Here is an 18,994-nt window from a genome sequence, read left to right as displayed (position 1 = left end):
AGTATAAGTTTGCCCAGGCTATTTTCTCATATTCCTAAATTTCTGCCTGTATGGTTCGGGAACCAACTCATATGCACTCAAAATAGCCTTTTTCACCACATCATAATTCACCGACATTTCTTCTGAAAGCAAAACATATACCTCAAGCCCCCTACCTAACAACTTAGACTGTAATAATAATGTTCAGTTTTCCTGTGGCCATTTCATCTGTTTAGCTAGCTTCTCAAGGGAAAGAAAGAATGCTTCAATATATTTTTCCTCAAACTTTGGAAGAGCTTGTACAAACTTAAACATATCCCCACTGGGTTCTACTCTAGAGACAAATCCTTCTTCACCTACTAAAGTCTCTTTTCTAACTGCCAACATTTTCAGTGGGAATTCTCTTTCTCTCTCTCTTTCTCTTTCCTCCTTCTCCATCTTTGCAATTTCTAATTCACTTTTAAAAGCCATTTCTCTGTCCTTTGCTTCTAATTCAAGCTTTTTCATTTGCAACTGAAGTCTCACTACCTCCAGCTGTGACTCACTAGTGTCAGGTTTCACTTCCAACTGTAGATGCTGTGCTATACTTTTAACTATATCTGATTTCCTAGGTAACCCCAATTTTAACTTATCTGCCAACTCTGTTAACTTGCTTTTGGTTATTCTCTCCAACCCATTCAGAGTTATCTCTACTACTCCCAGACAAGTTTTGACAATTGCCAAAGCCATCTTGCAGTCTCACCACTTCCAAAATACCTCACCAAATCCTGAATTCAAAGTATCTCTCGTACTTGTAAGCTTAAGATTCACCAATTCCTAACCAATCAAGGAATTGGAAATACAATTTATCCCGGCACAGCCTCCAATTATTATGATTGATGCAGTTGGTAAAGCAAAGTTATTAAAAATCCCAGAAGGAAACTTTAAACAACAGTCATAAATTATAATTTTAAGTGTTATGTTTGAGATGCGATGCTAAATTCAGGAATCAGGCCATCAGTTCTCGAGGTTTTACATTAAATGAAGTGAAACATTTTATTAATTTACACAGGTTAAAATATATATACACATGGCTACAAGTTACTACTGTCATAACTTTTAACACATTCCCAAACTAATCTTCATTAAGGCAACAGCAACCCATAGACTTAACCAAAACACCGGGCAAAGCATTTTCACCTTAGAAATTCAAACTAAGGCTCTTTCACTTGGTTCCTGTGGAGCCAGTTGGAGGCTGACAGCTGCCTTTTGATCTCACGTTGCCTCTGCTCTGTACACCCGAAAACTACTGAAGTTATACCTACCACCACTGATTGAATTCAAATTCTCATTGCATCACCACCCTCTTTGAACTTCACCTTTTAACAACGAAACCCCTTTCATACTACTAATTTTATTAGTATTATAAACATATTGCTTGGTAGCTGTCAGAAAAGTGTCAGGTTTTCACCCCACTTCTTTACTGCTCTATTCAAAAAATGCAAGTGCACACTATCTCTCTGTTTACATCTCAAACTAGTATGTCAAAACACCCGGAGTAGCTGGTTTTAATCCAATTAAGACACACACAGACTAAATCTCTATTTTAAAAAAAAAATATTTTCCAAAATATTATATACATTAATAGCTTCATGACACTTACTCACTCTATCTCTCTCTCACACATACACACGCATACATTCTCACATACACACTCACTCTCTCACACACTCACTCACTCACACACATACACACACAAACACACACACACACTCTCTCACACACATATTCACTTACTCATTCTCTCTCACACACTCTCTCACACATACACACACTCTCCCTCTCTTTCTCTCTCACACACACTCACACACACACACACTCTCTCTCTCACACACACATACTCGCTTACTCACACACACTCACTCACACATACACTGTTTCACACTCACGCTCTCACACTCACTCACACTCACATTCTCTCACACACATACACTCTCTCTCTCACACACACTTACTCCCTCACACATACACACACATAAACACACACATACACACACTCTCTCCCACACAGCTTCTCACTCATTCTCTCTCACACAGACACACTCACTCACCCACTCTCAGCAACACAGACTCACTGACTCACACTCTCTCACACACGCACTGACTCATTCTCTCACACACACTCACTCTTGCACACACTATCTCTCTCATACACACTCGCTCACACACACACTCACACACACACAATCACTCATTCTCTCTCACACACACACTCACTCACTCTCTCACATGCACGCTCACTCACTCTCTCACATGCACGCTCACTCACTCTCTCACATGCACATACATACACTCACTTATTCTCTCTCACACACATGCACACACACACTCTGACACACACACTCACTCATCCTCTCTCAAACACAAACTCACTCTCTCACACACACACTCTCTCACACAGACTCTCTCTGACAAACACACTTGCTCACTCACACACGCGCACACTCACTCTCTGACACACACACACTCACTCATTCACACACACACACAGACACACTCACTCTCTCACACATGCACACTCACTCATTCACACACACACTGTCTCACACACATACACTCACTCTCTCTCACAGACACAATCACTCTCACACACGCACACTCAAGCACACTCACTCATTCACTCACACACACACACTCTATCTCACACACACACACACACACACACACACACATACACTCACTCTTTCTGTCACACACACACACTCACTTGCTCATTCATGCTGGTCGGGCCTGGGTATTTTGGAGATTAAAATGCTGAAGAGAGGTTTGGAATGGCTGTAAAAGTACCAAGAAGCTTTCTCCCTGCTCTCCCTAACACTCCAGCTGTCCCGGATCCTGCTGTTGCTAAAACAACTGCCGTTCCACCATCTTGGCTCCTGTAGGCCTTTAGGGGGCCTTGTCTTCCCTGATACCTCCCTTCCCCACCCTGCAGGCAGTATCGCTTACCCCCTTCTCTCCCCCTTCTGGCAGGCAATCTCTCTTTCCCCCCCGCCCCCCCCCCATCCCATTTCCCTTCCCTGAAAGCATCTCTTTCTCCCAAGCAGACTTACTACTCACTGGTGTTCAGGCCTCAGGCTGAATGAAGCCACTCGCCTTCACATGTTTGCTGTTCCTCCAATCACAGGCTATTTTTCTCCCTCATGAGTGAGCAGCAAAAGTGGGAGAATAACGGTCCCTGATTTGAGGAGCAGCTCGTGGCAGAATCTTTCACTGCACTTATCTACATGTTGAACGCTGGCTCCGAGGGCCAGATAGAGAGGCACGACAGACCATATTGTGTATATTGGATAACCCTGGTCAAGAACTATCAAAATGGATTTGTTCTGGGAAAGTCACGTTGGACTAATTTGATTGAATTTTTTGAGGAGGTAACAAAGAGGGTCAACGAGGATGTGCATTTGATGTGGTCAATTCAGATTTCAGCAAAGAATTTGACAAGGCCCCACTTAGCGGGCTGATTGGAAAACTAAAAACTTGTGGGTACCAAGGGAAAGTGGCAAGTTGGATCTACAATTGGCTTCATTTCTGGATGCAAAGGATTATGGCTAACAGGCATTTTTGTGACTGGGTGGTTATTTCCAGAGGGGTTCTGCAGGATTCTGTACTGGATCCCCTGTGTTTCTGGTATATATCAATTATTTATATGTAACTGTAGAGAGCATGATTAATAGGTTTGTAGATGGTACCAAAACTGGCCTTGTGGTTGATAGTGAGGAAGAAAGCTGTACACTGCAGCACGATATCAATGGACCGGTCAGGTGAGTAGAGAAATAGCAAAAATAAGTTAATCCAGAGAAGTGTGAGGCAATGCATTTGGGGAGGGCAAGCGAGACAAAGGAATACAAATGGTAAGATACTGAGAAGCGAGGAGGAACAGAGGGAGCTTGGAGTACATATCCACAGATCCCTGAATGTAGCAGGACAAGTGATAATGTGGCTGAGAATGAAATGCTTTCCTTTATTAGCTGAGGTATCAAATATAAGAGCAGGGAAGTGGTATTGAAACTGTATAAAACATTGATTAGGCAGCAGCTAGCGTAATGCATATATTTCTGAGAGGATGTGATTGCACTATAGAGGGTACAGAGGAGATTTATGAGGACGTTGCCAAGAGTAGAGCATTTTAGCAATGAGGAAAGATTGGATTTCCTGGGGTGATTTTCTCTGGAAGAAAAGGAGGCTGAAGGGAAGATTTAATTGCGGTGCAAGAAATTACAATGGAGTGGATAGGAGGGACTTGCAGGTTGATACTCAATCTGCTTGGCCACATTATCAACACATTTCCCTTGGACATCGAGTCCTGAAGTGGGATGCAAACCCAGAGCTTCTAACTCACAGCCAGGGATGATGCCCACTGCACACGACCACCGTATCCAATGCTGAGGATGCGATTCATACAAGACAGTTAGCGATTGGTCTCTGATACCTGGATGTCAATATTATGGCAAAAGTGACAACATTTCATTACCCCAGCAAGGTTTTCCAGATCTGTAACTGAAACTTCCAATTCTTTATCAAGGGAAGCTTAAGTCTTAAAATCTGCATTTATTTCAATCAGTTGGAAAAGAAAGGACTTGTATTGACATAGCAATAGCACCTTTCCTGACCTCCCAAAGCCCCTGATTGCATTCAATAAAGTACCTTTTGAAGTGTATTCACTGCTGTAAGGTAAAAAATACTGCAGGCAAGACAGAAAACACCCACAAACAGCAATGTGATAGATCTGCTTTGCTGTTGGTTGGGAAATAAATATTGTTCAGGACACTGGGAGAGATCAAGTGCAGAACTTTTACTTAACATTGGCCCCTTGGTGTTTAAATAATATTATTTAAATGGGGATCGTGGGTGGATACTAAATGTGCTGTTATTAATAATCTTATATCAATGATTCGAACAAGAGTTTGCTGATGTTACCAAGGTTGGGTGAAAAGATCTGCGATGGACTTTAGCTCTAAGGATCAATATGGACAGCCCGCTGTTTGAACAATACATCCAATTGATCAATAAAGAGTTGATATTCTGCCCAGGCAGCATGCACTCCTTTGAGCTGATGGTTGTCTTTGGCTCCATTAATACTACAACTGAAGTGTCAGTACAAAGTGGGTTTCTTCACTCTATGCCCAAACTATAATGTAAGTACAGCCTCGGTGCAGAGGGTGAGCCAAATGGGCTGGCACCAAAACAAAGAGCTGCAAGGCTCCCCCTTCTCACTCCAGTTCACTTTGGGCCTTGATGTCCAAACTGTAATCCACAAGTCTAGCACCAGTGGGAAGCTGAAACTATTTTGGGAAAACTTGTAGTGTGAATACACACTTGGAGTTAATGGCAGCCATACTGAGATGCCAGCTATCTGGTTAGCAGGGTAAATACCATCTTATTGTAAAAATGTGGAAGGGAGTTGTAACCTCATAAAATAAATCAGGAACATGCTAAATTGTAACAACATCTATTCAACACACAGAACCATGTATTTAGCAGGCTTACTGTAGCTGCTACATCATTTTTTGAAGTAATTTATTCTAACACTCGAAAAGGTTAAAAGCACAGACTGGACTATTCACCAATTTGAACAATAAATAGAAACTTCAAAACCACCAACCATTTTGTGATCAACTCCAAGCTGACAGATTTCAGGTGAAGGTTTGATCACGGATGAAAGAATTAAGATCTTATTCAGAAGCTTGGCCTGCAGCGAGGATCCAAACACTTTGCATTTTCTCCGACCAAGCTGGTTGCAGACAAACATTGCTCTGAATCCCCAAGTACCACAGACATTGAAAACGCTCCAAGGTTCTGAAGGCTGGAGGATTTGTTGAAGTTCAGAAAATAAATACACAACTCTGCACACACAAGGGATCTTATGCAGAACTATATGTTGCAACCATGGATGAAAATGATGGTCAGCTTTGCATATTTATGTTGCAGTTTGACTTCAATAGCAATGGCAAACCAGAGGCTACAAAATAATTGCTTAATGACATGCAGGGATCATTTTAATTCCCCAAAAATGTATTTTCTTCATGTGGTTAGGAAGTTAAAGGTTTAAAAAAGGAACCCAACTCGCCTTGAAATTGCCAGTTTTAAAAGAGGCTAGGCAAGGGCTGTTAATGCTTTGTAAGGAGGCTGCATGCCTTCATTTTAACCATGTTTCTATTTTGAACAACAGTTGGCTGAGTTTCAAGGTAACAGGAGACGTGAAGGATTGCGTTCATCATGTAGTTGCCTTTACAGCACTGCTTGTGGGCCAGGAGGATTAGGAGTGCTTCCTCTTTGCCTGACAAGCTTACCTATAAAACTGTGCCCTGCCTGAAACCTGTCTCCTTCCTCAAACCCAAGATCAGACATGTGGACCGCCAACTCCCTCCTCTTTATTGATCTCTGTCTCCACCCACATCCTCTCACCCAGGACCTGACAGCTGCCAGCCCATCAGCCCCCGTCTGACTGCCCTCTCTACCTGTGCCCTCGGCACCATCTCCCCGCCCCCCACAATCAGTACAATCACCCCCAACCCCGGCTAGAAGAATGACAGCAATTTCTCCCTGCTTGCTGCTCTGCTGTGCCTGTCTGTCGAGGCACCGGCCTCCTAATCAGCTGTCAATTAGTCTGGCTGTTGGGTGGGAAAGATGGAGAGAAAAATTAAAAGGCATGCTGCAGTTAAAAGTGCAGAATGTCCGGGAGCCTGAACTTCCATTTTTCCCATCCAGAATGTCTGTCTCCCTTAAACATCAAACATATGCCTGGGAGGCTGCGAACCTCACTCCTAGCATCGCACTGCAGTCATGGATTGAAGTAACAGAGCCAGGAATTTGGTGCTGGAATAGATTAAATTAGATCCATCTCTGATATGTAGTGCAATTTGACCTTTAATATAATAACAAATGCATTTTAATACATTCTCTCTCCAGCATGAATGCCTCAATGTGAATCTTATGCGTACTGAACACGTAGTGCATTCTATGTCAGTAAATGTCTCATCTAAATTTAGTCTCTGTTGGATAAATTAAGTGCAATCCAACACTCCTGTAAAGCTGTCAGTGTCTAATCTAATGAGGACTGCCTGAAGTAAATTTGCGATGGAGGTAATGTTTTAATCAATTTCCTCATCCACTAAAACTTTTACCAACAACTGATTTTAAAAAACAAACACATTACAATGGAAAAATACATCCTAGGATTGTGATCTCTGTTGTTTGATTTTGCAAAAAGTCATTAAGCAAATGGCAATTCCACTTAAATTAAATTTGTGTAGCTAAATTGTAAGATGTTTTGTGGTGGGATGTCACCTTGAGAAACAATTGATTCTTACCTCTGCTGCACAGTGTTACAATTTTATTTTGTTAAAGAAGCACTTGCTGCCTGTTGTGAGGAGAAATAGGTTCCTCAAATCGTTAAATAAAAACTGGAGTAGTACTCTGGGAACCAGCCACACATCTAAATCAATCAACTGGAGTACTTTATCTCCACGATTAGAGGCAAGAGCCTACCAGTGGATAAATTCTACAGATTCAATGTTGATTTATAGTCACTGGATCAGAACGTCATTTTCAGCCACCCCACTGTACTGTTAGCCAGATTCCAGCCAACTTTAACGTTTGGGTGTGCAGGCTGCTCAAAGAGCAGAGCAGGAGTGTGACCTCAACAGAGTGCTGGGAATTTGGTGAGTTGAGGGAGCTGAAGGAGTTCAGTGAGGAGGGAGTTCAGTGAGGAAGTGAGGAGGGGACGGGGGTGCTCCTTTGCTTCTTCTAGCTTTTTCACCGTGTCGGAGCTTGTTCTTGCTCCACTATAGGGGAAGAAGCTAGCTGTTTGGTGAGTATCTGGGAAGTGTCTGGTTAGGGTCTATTCAATGCCTAAGGTTTAAAATAGTACAGGAATTTGTGGTAAGATTCATAGAACACATAAAATAAAACAAATAATTGAATAAAATAATAAAGTAATTGATTAAAACACTTAAGGATGGCAGGGCAGGCGATGTGTCCCAGCTGCAGCATGTGGGATCTCCTGGATGCCAGAGTGATCCAGGACAAACAAGCCTGCAGTAAGTGTCTGCAGCTTGAGGTGCTTTGGCTCAGAGTCACTGAGCTGGAGGCTGAGCTGCATGCACAGCGGCACATCAGGGAGGGGAAGTTATCTGGACAGTTTGTACCAGGAGGTGATCACATCCCTTAGGATAGGGACCTCCAGTTTGGGAGGTGGTCAGGGACAGGAGGGTGTGACTGCAGTTGAGCCAAGTAAAGGGACCCAGAGGGCAGGAGTGTCAGACTCTGCAATTGTCCAACAGGTGTGAGGTTTTTTCAGCTGTTTGGATGAGGGGGCTGCAGGGCGGATGAGCTGACTGACCATGGCAATGTGGTACAGGAAGCTATCCAAGCGGGGGAGCAAAAAGGAATGTAGTGGTAGTAAGGGCTAGTATAGTGAGGGGGCTTGACACTGTTCTCTGTAGCAAAGAACGAGGGTCTAGATGGCTGCATTGCCTGCCCAGTGCCAGGGTTTGGCACATCTGCTCAGGCCTGAAGAGGGACCTATAGTGGGAAGGGAAGGATCCAGTTGTCATGGCCTATATAGGTTCCAATGACATAGGCAGGATGAGGAAGGAGGTCCTGCATAGTCAGTATGAGAAGCTAGGTACCAAATTAAGAAGCATAACCTCAAAGGCAATAATTCCTGGATTGTTAACTGAGTCACGTGCAAATTGACATAGGGCAAATAAGGTTAGAGAGACAAATGCGTGGCTCAGGGACTGGTGTGGGAGAAGTGGGTTCCGGTTCATGGGGTGAGGTATCAGTACTGGGGAAAGTGGGGGCTATACTGTTGTGATGGTCTACACCTGAACCATGCTGGGACCAATGTTCTACAGAGCCGCATAAGTAGGGAAGTAAAGAGGACGTTAAACTAAACAAGTTGGGTGAGGGATCAAGCTTGGGGAGGTGTGGCGAGTCAAGGGGTAGAGTCAAGGCTGGAGAGCAAAATAGTAACATGGGAAATGTTACTGTCAGAGAATGGCAAGAAGGGATAGGGAGAAAAAGCTTTGGAATACACCAAGTCAAGACTAGATGTTACAAGGATAACAAAAAGACAAAAGTAAAGGTTCTGGATCTGAATGCACGTAGCATTCATAACAAAGTAACTGTATTGATAGTGTTCTTTGAAGTAAATAAATATGATCTGATAGCCATTACAGAGACATGGCTGCAGGATGATGACCATGAAACCACTGTCGATTGTCATAAAAACCCAACTGGTTCACTAATGTCTTTTAGGGAAGGAAATCTGCCATCCTCACCTGGTCTGGCCTACATGTGACTCCAGACCCACAGCAATGTGGTCGACTCTTAAAAATGCCCTTTGACCAAGGGAAATTAGGGATGGGGAATAAATGTGAGCCAGTGACGCCCACATCCCATGAGTGAATTAGAAAAAAAAAGGATGACAAGGATTTGGTCCTGAATATTGAGGGGTATATGACATTCAGGAAGAATAGGAACCTAGGTAAGAGTGGAAGAGTAGCACTTTTAATCAAAGATGACATTAGTGCAACAGTTAAAGATGACCTTGATTCAAGAGGTCAGGATGTAAAATCGGTTTGGGTGGAGATTAGGAATAGTAAGGGAAAGAAGTAATTCGTGGGAATGGTCTACAGGCCCTCTAACAGTAACCACAATTTAGCACAAAGTATACAAGGAGAAATATTGGGTACTTGTGATAAAGAGAAAGCAATAATCATGGGCGATTTTAATCTACATATAAACTGGAAAAATCAGTTTGACAGTAGTAGCCTGGATGAAGCATTCATAGAATGCTTTCGAGATAGCTTTTTTTAGAGCAGCATATTCTGGAACTAACCAGAGAGCAGGCTATATTAGACTTGGTACTGTGTAATGTGACAGGATTAATTAATGACCAGAGTGAAGGCACCTCTAGGTATCAGCAACCATAACATGATTGAAATTTACATCCAGGTTGAAAGGGAGAAGAGTGGGTCCAAGACTAGTATTTTAAACTTAAATAAGGGCAACGATGAGGACATGAAAGCTGAGCTAACTGAAGTGAACTGAAACATGAGGCCATGGGATAGATCAATAGAGAAGTAGTGGCAGACATTTAAAGGGATATTTCAGAATATTCAAGATAAACATATTCCTACTATAAAGAAAAATTCTAAAGGGAGGACCCACCATCTATGGTTAACTAAAGAAGTTATGGAAAGAATCAAACTTAAGGAAAAAGCATATAACTGCACAAAGATGTGGCAGGTCAGATGATTGGTCAGAAGATAAAGAGCAGCAGAGAATGACTAAAAGATTAATCAGGAGAAAGAAATTAGAGTTTGAGAGGAAGCTAGCTAGAAATGTAAAAACGGATAGCAAGAGATTCTACAGGGATTTAAAAAGGAATAGAGTAAGTAAAGTGAGTGTTGGTCCTCTAGAGAATGAGAATGGGGAATTAATAGTAGATAATAAGGAAGTGGCTGAAGAAATGAACAAATATTTTGAGGGCTGAATTTTCCAAGAACTGCACCAAGTGTGGTAGTGGGCAGGAAAAATGGAGTCCTACCTGCCGATGAAAATGATGGGTTTTCACGCTGCATCTTCCCAAGCCTGCTTCATTATTCATTCACTCCTACAAAACACGCTGTTTCCATGGCAAGCGGGCTCTCATTTGCCCGCTCGTCATCGTCCCGCTTTTGCATTGGCTGACCGCCATCTTTAAAAGGCAGCCACCCAGCAAAGTTCTCATTGTCACCAGCTCACCACCGCTGCCTGGGAGACATGGCCAGCAAAGGCAACAAGACTGCAGCTCCCCAGCTTCAACAACGGGTCCGTCGAGTGACTGTCGGATGCCGTGAAAGCTCGGTGGGATGTGCTCTACCCCCACTCTGGCCATAGGATGGGCAGCAAAGTCACCAACCCGGCTTGGGAGGTGGTTGCAGTGGTGGTCAATGTCCTACAGAGGAGGGCAGCCACCCAGTGCTGCAAAAGGAAGAAAGATCTCTGTTCCACCAGGGTAAGTCACTCCTTTACAAAAACAGAATTACCTGGAAAAACCCAGCAGGTCTGGCAGCATCGGCGGAGAAGAAAAGAGTTGACGTTTCGAGTCCTCATGACCCTTCGACAGGGTCATGAGGACTCGAAACGTCAACTCTTTTCTTCTCCGCCGATGCTGCCAGACCTGCTGGGTTTTTCCAGGTAATTCTGTTTTTGTTTTGGATTTCCAGCATCCGCAGTTTTTTTGTTTTTAAGTCACTCCTTTCATCCCAACTCACACACTCACAAACCCATCACACACCCACAGGGCCCTCACTCACTGCCAGTGCAAGGGACATCACCATTCACTCACAAGACATAGCGGCAGGGTCAATAAAGTTAAGAAGGTGTAGTTGCACAGCCTGGGTGTGGGTGTTAATCACTTGTAGATAACGTTCACTATTGTAAATAAACTCCCAAGAATGTCTCCCTGCCTGTGGCTCCTTGTTCTGATGAGCAGTGTTCGTGTCACTCAGATGTGAAACCTTTCTGCACAAGATAAAGGCAGGTGTCTCAGTCCAGGGCCTCTTCCCTGTGCTCTGTGCAGTTTCAGACCACAGTGATGGTCCAGCCTCACACTCACTGGAAACATATTAAAGCCTGCACCTCAGCAGTGCTGGTCATTGCTGCCAGAATGTAGTGGGCAGGCGCCACAGAGTTCTCTCATACTCTCTGTGTGCTCTCAGCACCTTTAAGGTGGTGCTGGCTCCCATCACACCAGTATCTGCAACCAGTGACGCTGTGCATCAGGTGCTGAAGGCGGACACAGCATCAGATGCATCTAATGTTTCATGGCTGCTTCTCTGAGATGGCCCTGATCATGGAGCACAAGCAAGCTGTCCTCAGCCAGACAAGAGTCAGACATTAATAAAAACCAAAAAACTGCGGATGCTGGAAATCCAAAACAATAACAGAATTACCTGGAAAAACTCAGCAGGTTGGCAGCATCGGCGGAGAAGAAAAGAGTTGACATTTTGAGTCCTCATGACCCTTCGACAGAACTTGAGTTCGAGTCCATTCTCAGAAGAGTCAGACATTCTCAGAAGTCATGTGAAGATCTATGGAGTGTCCTCACTGCATTTTGTCATCATCCTCCTGCAACTGAGTGACTATTAGGGCCTCCACTGCATCTCCATGACAAGAGCGTTCTCACAGAGGGTATTGGTGCTGAGGTAAGCCAGAGTGGCGTCAAACGTTCACAACTGTGATGTGAGGATCTATGGGGACACCTCACTGCATGTCGTCATTAATTACACAAATCTGGCAGCTGTGAGGGCCTCCCGAGTGTGCTTGCCTTGTCTAGCCAGTGTGAGAGCCTCATCCCTGTCATCATCACCACAGAGGACCCTCTCACCCTCATCCCCGTCAGCGTCCTCCTCATCTGAGGAGACCTCCAGCTCCTCCATCTCTTCCTCAGGCAGCTACTCCCCCTATTGGAGCACCAGGTTGTAAAGGGCGCAGCATGGGATGATGATGCATGACACCCTCTGCTGCAGTCTGAGGCCACCACACAGGTGTCATCAGCCACGGCCTCTGTGGGTAGCCCTTGTCCCCGAGGAGCCAACCCTGCAGCCTCTGTGGATCCTGGAGGACTGCAAGGATCAGTGAGTGACTCAGGATGTAGGCGTTGTGCACACCCCTAGAAACCATGCGCAGACCTGCAGGATGTGTTCTGGTGGTCGCACACCAGCTGCACATTCAGTGAGTGGAAGCCCTTGCAGTTGGTGAAGTCATCGTGTGTTGTGACGGAGACCTGAGCACCATGTGAGTGCAGTCAATCACACTCTGCACCTATGGGAAACCTGAGATCTGGGTGAATCCAATTGCTCTTACATCCTGGCTGTCCTGGTCTCAGGTGAAATGCACAAAGTTGTGTGCCCTCGAGAAGATGGCATCTGTGACCTCATGGATGCATTTGTGGGTGGTGGATTGTGAAATCCCACATGGAGCCCAGAAAGGAGATGCTGGCATCGAAATTGAGCGCTTCTGTCACTTTCACAGCCACTGGCAGTGGATGCCCTCCATGTCCCCTTGGCACCAAATACTGCAGTTAGCCAAGTGTGAGAGCCTCCAGGTCCCTAGACATGTGCAGGCATCAGCTACTTTGGTTCTCAGTCACCTGCAGGAATGGCAGGCAGTGTCTACAGATCCTGGGTGTCACTAGGTGTCGACCAGCCACTGCTCACTGTCGCTCTTGGGCAGCATGTGCGGGAGCCCCGGCTGCCCCTTTTTCATGAGGCTGCTGCTCCTGCCTTTGAACGGCCAGGTGCCTCAGTTGCTCTCTCCTCTGTCTTCTATGGTCTCTGCAGGTTATAGGCATACAGCTAGCTCACCAGGGTCAATGATCCTGACATGGTCCTCCTACAACATGAAAGAAAGAGAGAGAGACATGGTTATCATGGCAGTACTTAGCACCTTTCCTGACCCTGTGTGACTGCCCCTTAATGCCTCTCCAGAGAGTGCTGGTCATCCCTTGGATGGCCAAAGATGAGTGCGTTAAATTGCTGCCCTGTCAACCTGCGACATGGGGGACAATGGTCCAAACCAGGGTGCTGAGATTGCAAGGGGCTGTGAGCACCTCCAGCAGTGACTGCTACATGGCCAACGATGGCAAGGAGATTGTACAACGTGTGCAGCCCAACTGCTCCATGGTCCAATAAAGTGGTGGCAGACTTGAAAACTGTGCCAGGGGGTGGGGGCCAGGGGAAGGTAATGGGCGGGTGGGGGGGGGGGAGGCTGGGGGGGGGAGTGGCGGCGGGGGAGGTGGGGTGGTAAGGTATGGAGCACTTGTTGGCCTTTGGCTAGGAGCCCGACCCCAATCATATCACTGTGGCTGTGCCTGATCTGTCTCAGTTGCAGAGGCATGGTCAGTTTATACAGGTGTCCCTAATTCATGACCACTTCCCTCGCTTAACCTGCCCCCCCACCTGTGTGTGCGATGCAGAGCCAGGGCAGCACTTGACACCGCACCCCCCCCTGACCCCCCCACCCCCCGCCTCCCCCTCAGTGATCATCTCTGAGGTTGGCCAGCACTTGCCCCCAGAATCCCCCACCCCTTAGCTGTTGCCTATGGGGCCAGGCATCAGTTTCCCCTGCTCCCCCCCCCCCAACCGAAGCCTGTAAACAACAGGTGAGCTGAGGAGAACGCTGCTGCTCACTCACCTCAGTTCCCCTAAAATGAAGGCCCCGAATTGCACGTCGCCCGTGTGCTGTTCTGAAACACGTCGGCATACTTTCCTGCTGACGTGGATGGACGATAGGGTGGGGTTCCAAGAGCCTGATGGGATGGACTTTTAATTATATGCTAATGTATTCCAATTAGCTCCCTGCTGACCAATGGCAGGAAACATGGCTCGCCATTGGTGGGCTGAGTGGAAGATCACATCCTGCCTTCACTCCATCATGAAGCAGGTCCTGCCATCCTTTCTACGCATGTTTCCCTCTTGTGGGTGAGTCTAGAACTAGGGGGCATTGTTTTAAAATTAGGGGCCGCCCGTTTAGGACAGAAATGAGGAGAATTTTTTTCTCTCAGAGGATTGAGCAACTTTGGAACTTTCTGCCTCAGAAGGTGGTGGAGCTGGGGGTCATTAAATATTTTTAAGGCAGACGTAGATAGATTCTTGTTTGGCAAGGGAATCAAAGGTTACTGGAGGTAGATGGGAATATAGAATTCAAAACACAAACAGATCAAGGGGCCTCCTAATTCTTATGGTTGTATCATCTGGGATTTGTGGGTAGTGCTCTTCACCCTGACTCAAAAGAGTGTGTGTTCGCCCACCACTCCAGTGACAAATGGTTAACCTCGGCTGGCGTGGTATCATTGCTATGTTAAAATGCCTGGATGGAGAGGAACATTTTATCCCCCTAAGATCCATGGGCATGAGTCAATTTTTAAAATCTCAAACTTGACTCCAACTCACTTCGAACCTGTGCACTCGCAGCTTCAAAGGAGGTGAAATGGGGGACAAGTAACCAACTCACTTGCAGCGTTGGGGGTTGGTGGGGAGAGGGTGGCAATTTTCATGAAGATAATGGAGTTGCGAGGGTCATGTGGTGCATTGGCTAGTGCCCCTCCCTCAGGGCTAGAAGCTCTGGGTTCAAATCCCACTCCAGGCACTTGATGGCTAAGGAAAGTGCATTTCATTATGTGGCCAAACAGGTTGACTATCAGCCTGTAAGCTCTCTCAATATATATCATGGCAGGTGGTAAGAGCAGGAGAGTTTCCTGGTCAGCCATACTGCAGAAGGTGATGGCAAAACACTGCAGCACATGCCACATATATCCATGGACCAATCCTGTGGAAGTCCATGATTGACAATGCCCTTTTAGGGCATGGTACCTGAAGGAGGAGGAATTGAATTTATCTTCCAGGTTTAATCCCGGCTAGCTGGTCTTCCTTGTTTCTAAAGGGAGGTGAAACTTGCTTATGCTTATGCAGGATTGCTTTTCTTGGAAACAATACATCCCATCCGAAAAATCCATGAGGACATTCCTTGGGGAATGAAGCCAAAATTTGCACAATTATATTTGGGGCCCAACAACCAGCTCTAATGAAGTTTGGGGAAGCTTTCAAAATTAATTTATATTTCACAGGCATCTTCTTGTCTACTATATGACATAAACAAGGAGGTTAAGCATCCTTCGCTTGCCATTATCTTGATTTGACGTCAATTAGCGCCTGGAGGTTGTGGGAATGAGGGTTCACACTACCTGCGTATCTGTGCTGTTTGTAAGACCAGTTTTCTGCTGAACGTATGGATGTGGATCTAAGGCAAGGATTTCTCCCTAAGATTAAGGAACTGATGGAATGTGTGAAAGTCACAGGTCCATGTTTCGATGACCTCAGTGATGGTCATTGGCTCTTATAGTTATAAAATAAAGTCAGTCCCATAACCATGATAATAGAATAGGATACCATAGCATATTTCTAATCATACTGGCATAGTAGTCCAGAGATCTGGTTAGTGCTCCAGGAATGTGAGTTCAAATCTCACCATGGCAGTAGGGGAGTTTAAATTCAATTATTAAATCTGGAATAAAATGCTGGTCTCATTTATAATGATCATGAAACTACCAGATTGTCCTAAAAACCCATTTGTTTCAACTGAGAAGGAAATCTGCTGTCCTTACCTGATCTGGCCTACATGTTATTCCAGACCCACGCTGATGTAGTTGATTCATAACAGTCCTCTGAAATGGTCTAACAAGGTAATCAATTGTAGGTGGCTCACCACCATTTAAAGACAATTAATGATGAGCAATAAATGTTGACCTTGTCAGCGACACTCACAACATAAGAATGAATTAAAAAAAGATTAGAAGGGATTGAGATTAACTAAGTGTACCTTGCAGTTTCCATGTTGTTATTCTGATGTCACTTTTATGTATTTTTGATGTGCTGTGATTTAGTGGTATTATGCATGGAATGTAGAGATCAGAGGTAAAATTAGTATGAGGCTTATGAATGAACCACTGTAATTTATACACATACTGAGTTGTGGGGAATCACGTGTCAGTATTCATACTGGATTGTGTAAAATGAGCTTACTATAGGCCCATGTACACATACTGGATTGTGAGGCATGCTGGGCCTAAGAGCATTTATTAGATTGTGTATTGTCATGTCTCATTAAAAACCTGCTGTGGTTTTTATTGACACATGAGCACTCACATGAGTACTTACTTAAAATAGGAAAACAAATTAGAACAAGAAAGCAGTCCCAAGATTGGTAAAACTGGGTGGTAAACTGAGCAGAGAGCCTTTAGGGAATAGAAGTGAAGCAATACAGTACAACAGACATTGGAGTAGATTTTCAGCTTTGGTTTCTAGCTGAAAATGGGCGTTAGTGGATCAGCCATTTTATGCTTTGAGGTGTGCTTGAAGGGGTCTTTGCACCACATGGATACTTCTTGAATTGACTACAAGTAACAGCAAAGGAAATATGCCATACCTGATAGGCAGCTGAAAATGTTCCAAAGTAAATTCTACAGTTTAAAAGGTCAGGCCTCTGTGAGAAAATGTTTGACAAAGCATGTTTGAGAATGAAGCAGGGTCAGTAGGGCAGCAGGTAGTGATGCACTCCAATGTCATTTACAAATTATATCATGCAGTTCAATTCACTAGAAAATCACTCTCTAAAGATCAGTTTTGTAGAAACCAGAGGTGCCCAGATATATAATCATTGCTCATTTTAACACATAACACAATCGTTTTAAAAAGGATTCAAATCGAAGCTGCACTTATATTGAAAATGCAGCTAAATCCTGCACCCTAGTCCATCTCCATCTACAGCAAAGTGGAGGGAGACTGCCTAAACATGAAGGAGTCTCATTACATTTGACTCAGGAGTTAAGCACGGGCATAACACCCAATTTAAAGCACACAATATTAGTGACAATGTGAAATCAGAATCATTTAAAGCTTAAACGCTCTCTAATCCACGTGATTGCAAAAGAATGAATTTAAGAGTGGAGTGGTGATGAAATATCGGCCAGCACTGAATGTTCAGTCAATGGTGCCCTCCAGAAAATGACAAAATAGAAGGAGTCTAATCATCACCGAACCTTTCTAAAACAAAACTCTGACAGGACAGCAGGGGTATCAGCAAAGTCATTCTGTGATGAGCTGCCAAGATAAGATTAAAACAATTTTCAAAACACAGCAGTCAAGCAAGGAGGTGGTTGCTAAACTCTATTCCATGATGACACAGCAGCATAGCGGCTTTGTCATGGACCTAATAATCCAACAACTCAGGCCAGATAATCTGGTGTTATGAGTTCAAATCCCACCAATACAGCCAGGGAACTCAAATAAAATAAACCTGAAATAAAAAGTTAGTCTCAGAAATTATCATTAAAAACCCATCTGGTTCATTAATGCCCTTCAGGGAAATTTGGTTGCCAACCAAGTGACTCCGGGCCCACAGTCATGTTGTTAACTCTTAACCGGCCTCTGAAATGACCCAGAAAGTCACCCAGTTGTATTTGACAATGTGGCTCACTGTCATCTCCTTAAAGGAATTGAAGATGAGCAATAAACGACAGCAGCAACCACACCCTATGAATGGATATATGCTTAACCTCTAAGACATGTTGTTTTGCATAGGCTGTGACGATATGCTAATAGGATGAGGTGAAGAAAGTGGGAGGGGGCACATGTGGTGTATAGGCCTGCTGGGCTGAATGGTCATTTTCTGTGTTCAAAGTACTAGGGGACATTACACTGTGCTTTGATTATAGCATTGTTCCAAATAAGCGAAATTGATGACTTATTCATTCTATGCGACATTGTGTGATAGGTTTTTGTAGGGAAAATAATCTCCTTGCATTCTGCACAATCATATTCAAAGAATAAGTTAAGATACCATTTGGATGTAAGTCATGAATCACTCGAACAGTTCCAGGAACTGTAATCAAAAACCTTTGTACTAATATTTATACCTCTTCTACCAAGTCAATTTCACGCAATGTGTTTTGCTGATTTAAATGCCTCACAACTAGTGTATTTCTGCAATGACCCCAATTTATTATCTAGTCAGGTTCATATATGTGTGTGGTGGAATACACAAGGAATTGAACCATTGACTAGGTAAATTAAATGTGTTGGCCTCACATTTTACAGGCTCAATTACACCAACTTTTGCCCCTTAGTCAGCGCTACTTGTTCCCTGCAAACATCGGTAGCACTGACCCTACTCTAATTGGTGGGGTCAGCTTGTTAAAATATCTCATGGCAGCTCTGTAATATGAATCCTGTGTGAAACAGTACAGTGTCCTGATTGGACATGGGAGCATGGCTTTCAACAATACAACTTTCCAGTCCTACTGGAGGATGCAATAGCAGCTTGAGGGCAGCAAGAGGTAAGGAAGGACGTAACAGGCTTCATGAGGACATACAGGCTTGCGAAATTGATGGACACATGGCAGATGAATTTAACGCAGTGCGGGTCATTT

Source organism: Carcharodon carcharias, chromosome 18 (genome assembly GCF_017639515.1).
Source record: "Carcharodon carcharias isolate sCarCar2 chromosome 18, sCarCar2.pri, whole genome shotgun sequence".
In the NCBI taxonomy this organism is placed as follows: Eukaryota; Metazoa; Chordata; class Chondrichthyes; order Lamniformes; family Lamnidae; genus Carcharodon; species Carcharodon carcharias.
This window is presented reverse-complemented; position numbering follows the sequence as displayed.